The 8,780-nt window shown below is 34.5% G+C and overlaps 1 long non-coding RNA gene across 1 annotated transcript; it reads right to left on the minus strand.

Moving 5' to 3' along the window:
• Positions 1 to 5,227: 5,227 nt before the first annotated feature.
• LOC132140246 (uncharacterized) lies at positions 5,228 to 7,811 on the minus strand. Its single transcript, XR_009433739.1, has 3 exons — positions 7,496 to 7,811; positions 6,774 to 6,864; positions 5,228 to 5,282 (listed from the first exon to the last, which is right to left on the minus strand). It is a non-coding gene; the product is annotated as an uncharacterized LOC132140246 (long non-coding RNA).
• Positions 7,812 to 8,780: the final 969 nt, after the last annotated feature.

The following is an 8,780-nucleotide window of genomic DNA, read 5'->3' on the forward strand; positions in this document are numbered from 1 at the left end:
TTCGTGGCAGGGACACGTTTATTTCGTTATTTTCGAGATTGCAGCACATTTTTTAAACTAATGCATTTCAATTGGAGGCATCTTTCGTGCATCAGCACGATATTTTCTGATTAATTAATTTTTGTATTTTTTTCCACAGGACAACAGAAGAAACTCACTGAAACTTTAAAAAAATCGGAGCTTAACCCTTTAACTTACTGTAACAAAACTGAGCAACATACTGTATTGCTGGTGACAAAAACACATTAAAACTTTTTTGCTGTAAAATGCGCAATGGTTCTTTTTTTTCTTTTTTATTGATTTTTATTTTTTTCATAGGCCTAGATTTTTTTTTTTTAATTACAGAATTCAATATCAAGTCCTTGACACATAACTGTAACACATTTTCACATTTAGAAACAATATAGGCTAGTTTAAATAAAAAGAACCAAAAAATAAATAAATAAATAAATAAATGAACTAGCAGAGATAGGCCTACATATATTTTTTTATTTTATTTTTTTTTTATTTTAAAGTTAAAAGTTTTTTTTAAGGTTATTGTAAAGGCTGCTTAAAAATGTTGTCGCTGATGAGCCGCTGATCGCTGTCAGATTCTGTGATATTAATGTCCACGTTGGATTGTGGCTAATGGGCTTAGAATGAGCCCCGCTCGGCCCGTGTTCTGGCTCACTGTAATATTTCACCAGTAATGAGACCGAAATAATATAATTAAAATAAAGAAATGAATTAATACAATGATAACATCTAAATAAATGTTGATAGATGTAGCCTTATAGTTTTAAAAATATCAATAAACAGCAAATCAACACAGCTTCGAAATAATAACCGAAAAAGACCTAAATAATAATAATACATAATTAATATACAGCGCCGCCACTCCCACCACGCGCATCACGAGCTGTACGTCAACCCATTCTCACTCCCAAAGCGTCAGAAACTTAAGCGTGGTCAAGCGCCTCTAGCGTCACTGACATGAGATGTTTATCGCTATGAAATCACGTTCAAGAAGTCTCATTCAGCACACATCGCGATACTTGCCATCAGTTTACAAGAGCCGCAGGTTGGGTGAGTTATACAGTCTATGGTGAGTAGTAGTAAATATGCTCTTTTAATGCCTGTTATAAAATGTATTCTGTCTTCTTTATTAATCAGATGAGCGCCTTATGTTTACTCTCTGTATTACATCGGTCATCCGAGGCTGTCTTTGAGTTTCATTGTGTTTAACTACTGTAAATGAACACAGCTGCTAACTGGGGTGATTAAACTCTATCTGTCACGTGACGTGCCATAGACCTGGGTTCCGTTTTATATTCATTTCAGGTTCAAAGATGTAAGTTGTATTTTTGTAGTAAAATCATGGTAACCATGACACCTACAATAGTAGGCAAAACCCAGTAAACAAGACATTTACCTTTTTTTTTTTTTACCACAGTAACTGTAGTTTTACTATGGTTTCGTAATAGCACAATAATCACCAAAATAACTATAGTTGTACCACTGTAATGATAGTGTTTTAATGTGGTTTTATATGACATATTTCACAGTAATCACATTTAATGTACCATGCTTGTAATACCTTTTTAATGTAAAAAAAAAAAAAATCCCATCTTGCAGTTCATTCATATTAGTTTATATCTTAAATATTTTGATCACAGATCACTATTAACATTCTGTAAATAATTCTGTTTTATTTTCTTTCCCCTTGTATTTATTTTTTAGCTGAAAAGATATAAAGGAAGCAGTCACCCCAGTCGTGTTTGTGGAGAGGTATTCCTTCAGAAATGGAGAAGACAGAAAGCTGCAAAGACAGGTTGGTCTGTGATAGTTTGTCCCTTTTATCAAACATTCCTGCTGTTATCATTTGCACAGCATTTGTTGTTTCTTAAACTGTTGTACGGTCCAAATACCCACACTTGCCATCTTTGCACATTTCCTTTATTTGGCCCAAGTGAGCATGAAGATCACAAGTGTGTGTCAATCTTAACATGACAAAGTTCGTTTCAACTTTGCATTTTAAAATAAACTAAATGTCTTTTCAATAGTCCCTATTAACGATGACAATTTAATTTGTCATGTTTCTAATTAAGTGATAAAAAGAAGTTACAAATGATGTACAAAATAAATATACTTTTCTGTGCACCAAGAAAACGTGCAACACTTTGTTTTACTACTAAATTATTCTCAATATCTAATTATTATTATTAATATTTCACATACATTGGAAAGATTTGCGTGACCTCCTGTGAGATCTCTGCAAAAAGCCTCATGATTAATTCCAAAACATGATGCATGATGGGATACACTAAGCGTTGTATAGCGCTCCGGAGCAGTATTGGAGAGGTTTAGTGTGTGTTAAGGACGCTGCGCTTTGGCATTATTAAGACCGGGGACAGTCTTGTGCATGCACTGTCACGTACATACACTCTCAAGTGACTAAGACCTCAAGTGTGGGTATTTGGAAAGGGGAAAAGTCTTTAAAATGATCACTAAATACAGTCGCACATCAATGTCTTAATAATTCAGTAATTCAATTTAACACTTGTATGATATTGTACAAGCCCCTGGGCAATCTCATCTGACACTATCACAATACTGGAAAATCAGTTGCCCCACACAGTCAGAAAGTTTATATTGTTCATTGGCCTCTCATTAAATTACTTCATATAAGCCCCATCAGTTCATGTTCCCACTATACGTGATCTCCATGACTAGAAATTGCTATTAATGACTTGCTTTTAATAATGGATGCATTTAACATTTAATTATAGAGCATCTTTGCAGAGGATGCTTTCATGGTCTAAAAAAAACAGTAATGTTGCATGTAATGAAATAATATTTCCTTTCTGTCTTACAGGATTGCTTGCAGATAACACTGTAGTTCTCCATCATGCACAAGGACTCACCTCTTTAACTCTTTACTGGGCCCCTGGGGGTAGAAGGGCAGTAAAACCTACATATATGTATTCTCCTCATCATGGACGACAAACTGAGCTGAGTCACATTTATATCTGACAGTTTTCACAGACCAACTTTTTCTATTTTTACATCATGACTAGGAAAGCTTTTGACAGGACATTGTGAGGCCATCAGATGAAACATGGAAAAAATGATAAAGAAATGATTTAATAATAAAAATAATAGATTATTTATTTGATTTTTGAAGTAAACAGCAATAAATATAATGGATGAATCTGCAACAACATGCCATTATCTATTCCCCACTGTTAAGCAGTAATCAAGGACAATGTATACACATTGTGATACTTCACTATTACACAAGGACAAATTCATTCATATATATATATATTACTAATTAGCAAAAATCAGTGTAAAAATGTCCTCCTCACCCCCGTGTCTTGCTCCTCAGATGCTTGACATCAGTAATGTGCCTGCTCTTGGTTTGAATACAGTACAAGATCCACGTTGATCATTCCTGCTACATTCTCAGTTATCCCTCAAGTGTTTGTAACAATAAAGCCCATGGCACCATCTTGTAATGCAAAATAATTAAACTTGTAACTCCCTTTCTTTCACAAAACAATTGGCATTTGTTACTAAATATAAACAATAATAACTGTTTGGTGTATTGATGTCCCAGATGTCATTAATCTGATCAAATATTTTTATGTCTTAAGTAAAAAATAATCCCGATAATTATTAATATGTAGTTTTTCCAAGACTAAAATAAACACATATGAGCCTACCTAGTAAAATTAAAAGTGTTTACCAAGAATCTTCAGAACACAATATTCATCATATTCATTTTATTGAAGCATAGACTATAAAGTTGATAAAGTAGCATCAGGACAAATAAGATTCAAGGAAAATAATTATCATCAAAAATACATTAACCTCATATATTAATCAGTTCACACAGATGAGTGATGAAATGTCCTTAAAAGTCACGCAGTCCCATCCAGTCAACTGTGATACAGATCATGTGATACATATAAGACATGTGATACTGTTCCAGAAAATAATGATTCCTTATCATCACATCTAAACTGGTTTCATCTCCCCATCATGATCATCTTCTCTCGTGTCTGGAAACAGTTTGTGGTTGATATCCAGCACTGATGTGGTGTAGCGTTTTCTCAGCCAGAGGATCTCTCAGTCCTAACATCCCAGACCTGGTCAAAGTGAAAAACAATTCAGATGAAGTTGTTTAATGGACAGAGAGCTCAGCTTATGTTCTGTGTGATTTTAGCAGGGTGAGCAACTATGACCCTTGTAGTATTGTAGACTTACCATTCTTCAAGCTGCTTTAAGACCTTTTGAGAAGCTTTTTCTCGGAAGACAATTTACCACATCCTCTTCTTTCATCACTTGGTCAAAACCCCTCATTTGGCTGATGAGATCATCTGTTCAAAGTAAAATTGTTAAAATACTGCAATAAACAATTTAATTATGCAAGAATTAAGAAAAAATTACAGAGGTAAAGGTCTTGCTCATGAGACTCCATTAGCATGTGTAGTTCTCAGAGACTCTAGAATTGATCTAATGTTGCAGTAAATGTCTTTCTTACTCTAGAATCTTTCTCCAAAGTTCCTGACTTCTCTCACAAATGTGTTTTAGTCTGTGCAATGTAAGGCCTGGCTTCAAACCAATCAACTATCAATCCACAATTTATAACACAACATCTACAAAACAATGAAATAATGTCAATTGGTGTTTATATCAATTAAACCACTTTTATGACACTTGTATGCTTTTAAGAAAAACAGGTGGTGTTTTTAAAAAAACTTAAGATTAAAAATGTTCCAGTCACACTTTGCTAACATGCTCTAATTATAATAGCTGTATAAAATAAAATAAAATAAATATAAAAACATTGGAAAGAATATTCACGGCTGACATGACCAGTCCTGTGAGAGATCATCATAAAGTCCTGTAACACATAACACAGCATTGCTTTAACACACACATACCAGTGGACTTCTGTTTGTTTGAGCACAAGATGGCTGTCTTCATTCCTCATCCTGAGCAAATAATTTCCTTGCTTCCTTCTCGTCTGTGAAACAAGATAATCTCTACTTACTCTGTGTGCAATTAATATTGCTCTTTAAACATATAATTAAGTTGATTTCAAGTAAGATTCAGACCAGAGCATTTATTGAGTAAATGTTGATTCAAAATTATTCTAAACAAATGTACCTGGGAGGAGCTGATCATGGCAAGATTAGCTGAGACTCAGTAATAGCTCTTAGTTTTTAGGAAGATTTGTGAGGGTTGGCTCACCAAAAACTTCTGAAAAAGAAGAACAGCATTATCTGCAAACAATCCTGTAAGACAGAAAGGAAATATTATTTCATTACATGGAACTTACACATTACTATCTACTATAACTAATACATTACTTATACATTATTTTTTAGACCATGAAAGCATCCTCTGTAAAGATGTTGTATAATTAAATGTTAAATGCATCTATTATTAAAAGCAAGTCATTAATAGCAAGCTATATTCATATGAGTTTTTTTTTAAAATGAATACATGCTAACAGGACTGTTATCAGTAGTGTAATTGATCTGGTTCTGACAAATTAATCAAAGATTTAATATATATCACGTGACACATTAAACTAGCATTTCTAGTCATGAAGAACACGTATAGTGGGAACATGAACTGATGGGGCTTATTTGAAGTAATTTAATGAGAAGCCAATGAACAATATAAACTTTCTGACTGTGTGGGGCAACTGATTTTCCAGTATTGTGATAGTGTCAGATGAGATTGCCCAGGGGCTTGTACAATATCATACAAGTGTTAAATTGAATTACTGAATTATTAAGACATTGATGTGCGACTGTATTTAGTGATCATTTTAAAGACTTTTCCCCTTTCCAAATACCCACACTTGAGGTCTTAGTCACTTGAGAGTGTATGTACGTGACAGTGCATGCACAAGACTGTCCCCGGTCTTAATAATGCCAAAGCGCAGCGTCCTTAACACACACTAAACCTCTCCAATACTGCTCCGGAGCGCTATACAACGCTTAGTGTATCCCATCATGCATCATGTTTTGGAATTAATCATGAGACTTTTTGCAGAGATCTCACAGGAGGTCACGCAAACCTTTCCAATGTATGTGAAATATTAATAATAATAATTAGATATTGAGAATAATTTAGTAGTAAAACAAAGTGTTGCACGTTTTCTTGGTGCACAGAAAAGTATATTTATTTTGTACATCATTTGTAACTTCTTTTTATCATTTAATTAGAAACATGACAAATTAAATTGTCATCTTTAATAGGGACTATTGAAAAGACATTTAGAAGTTTATTTTAAAATGCAAAGTTGAAACGAACTTTGTCATGTTAAGATCGACACACACTTGTGATCTTCTAACGCATTCTCATCCCAAGGCGTCATATACTGACCCTCTTGACATTTCGTCAACATCCTACGCATATGGCACCCTCTAGCGTCAATATGAGACACAGATTATGGGTTAAGGTTAGGGTTAGGGTGAGGGTTAGGGTTAGACCGCTAGGAGGCGCCTTCTGGCCCATTTTTATCTGCTTCTAATATTGACGCTAGAGGGTGCCATGTGCGTAGGATGTTGACGAAATGTCCAAAGGGTCAGTACATGACGCCTTGGGATGAGAACGGTCTGGATCTTCATGCTCACTTGGGCCAAATAAAGGAAATGTGCAAAGATGGCAAGTGTGGGTATTTGGACCGTACAACAGTTTAAGAAACAACAAATGCTGTGCAAATGATAACAGCAGGAATGTTTGATAAAAGGGACAAACTATCACAGACCAACCTGTCTTTGCAGCTTTCTGTCTTCTCCATTTCTGAAGGAATACCTCTCCACAAACACGACTGGGGTGACTGCTTCCTTTACGTCTTTTCAGCTAAAAAATAAATACAAGGGGAAAGAAAATAAAACAGAATTATTTACAGAATGTTAATAGTGATCTGTGATCAAAATATTTAAGATATAAACTAATATGAATGAACTGCAAGATGGGATTTTTTTTTACATTAAAAAGGTATTACAAGCATGGTACATTAAATGTGATTACTGTGAAATATGTCATATAAAACCACATTAAAACACTATCATTACAGTGGTACAACTATAGTTATTTTGGTGATTATTGTGCTATTAAGAAACCATAGTAAAACTACGGTTACTGTGGTAAAAAAAAAAACATGGTAAATGTCTTGTTTACTGGGTTTTGCCTACTATTGTAGGTGTCATGGTTACCATGATTTTACTACAAAAATACAATTTACATCTTTGAACCTGAAATGAATATAAAACGGAACCCAGGTCTATGGCACGTCACGTGACAGATAGAGTTTAATCACCCCAGTTAGCAGCTGTGTTCATTTACAGTAGTTAAACACAATGAAACTCAAAGACAGCCTCGGATGACCGATGTAATACAGAGAGTAAACATAAGGCGCTTATCTGATTAATAAAGAAGACAGAATACATTTTATAACAGGCATTAAAAGAGCATATTTACTACTACTCACCATAGACTGTATAACTCACCCAACCTGCGGCTCTTGTAAACTGATGGCAAGTATCGCGATGTGTGCTGAATGAGACTTCTTGAAAGTGATTTCATAGCGATAAACATCTCATGTCAGTGACGCTAGAGGCGCTTGACCACGCTTCAGTTTCTGACGCTTTGGGAGTGAGAATGGGTTGACGCACAGCTCGTGATGCGCGTGGTGGGAGTGGCGGCGCTGTATATTAATTATGTATTATTATTATTTAGGTCTTTTTCGGTTATTATTTCGAAGCTGTGTTGATTTGCTGTTTATTGATATTTTTAAAACTATAAGGCTACATCTATCAACATTTATTTAGATGTTATCATTGTATTAATTCATTTCTTTATTTTAATTATATTATTTCGGTCTCATTACTGGTGAAATATTACAGTAAGCCAGAACACGGGCCGAGTGGGGCTCATTCTAAGCCCATTAGCCACAATCCAATGTGGACATTCATATCACAGAATCTGACAGCGATCAGCGGCTCATCAGCGACAACATTTTTAAGCAGCCTTTACAATAACCTTAAAAAAAACTTTTAACTTTAGAGTAAAAAAAAAAAAAAAAAAAAAAAAGATATGTAGGCCTATCTCTGCTAGTTCATTTATTTATTTATTTATTTATTTTTTTGGTTCTTTTTATTTAAACTAGCCTATATTGTTTCTAAATGTGAAAATGTGTTACAGTTATGTGTCAAGGACTTGATATTGAATTCTGTAATTTAAAAAAAATAAAAATCAATAAAAAAGTAAAAAAAGAACCATTGCGCATTTTACAGCAAAAAAGTTTTAATATGTGTTTTTGTCACCAGCAATACAGTATGTTGCTCAGTTTTGTTACAGTAAGTTAAAGGGTTAAGCTCCGATTTTTTTAAAGTTTCAGTGAGTTTCTTCTGTTGTCCTGTGGAAAAAAATAAAAAAATTAATTAATCAGAAAATATCGTGCTGATGCACGAAAGATGCCTCCAATTGAAATGCATTAGTTTAAAAAATGTGCTGCAATCACGAAAATAACGAAATAAACGTGTCCCTGCCACGAATAAATAGATTAAATTACGTGACCAAATCACGAACTGCCGTGAGACTGGGTTGGCAGTTGAGTGTTGTTAAACTCACCGCTGAAAGCGCTAAACCTTTGCGGGGACTTTGATATCAGATTGCGAGGTGTTTTTAACATCAAAAACCAGTTGGAGGGCCAGATAAAATTATCTGGGTGCCGCCGTTTGACTCCCCCTGGCATAGATAATATTTTGTAGCCC

Source organism: Carassius carassius, chromosome 5, assembly GCF_963082965.1.
Source record: "Carassius carassius chromosome 5, fCarCar2.1, whole genome shotgun sequence".
In the NCBI taxonomy this organism is placed as follows: Eukaryota; Metazoa; Chordata; class Actinopteri; order Cypriniformes; family Cyprinidae; genus Carassius; species Carassius carassius.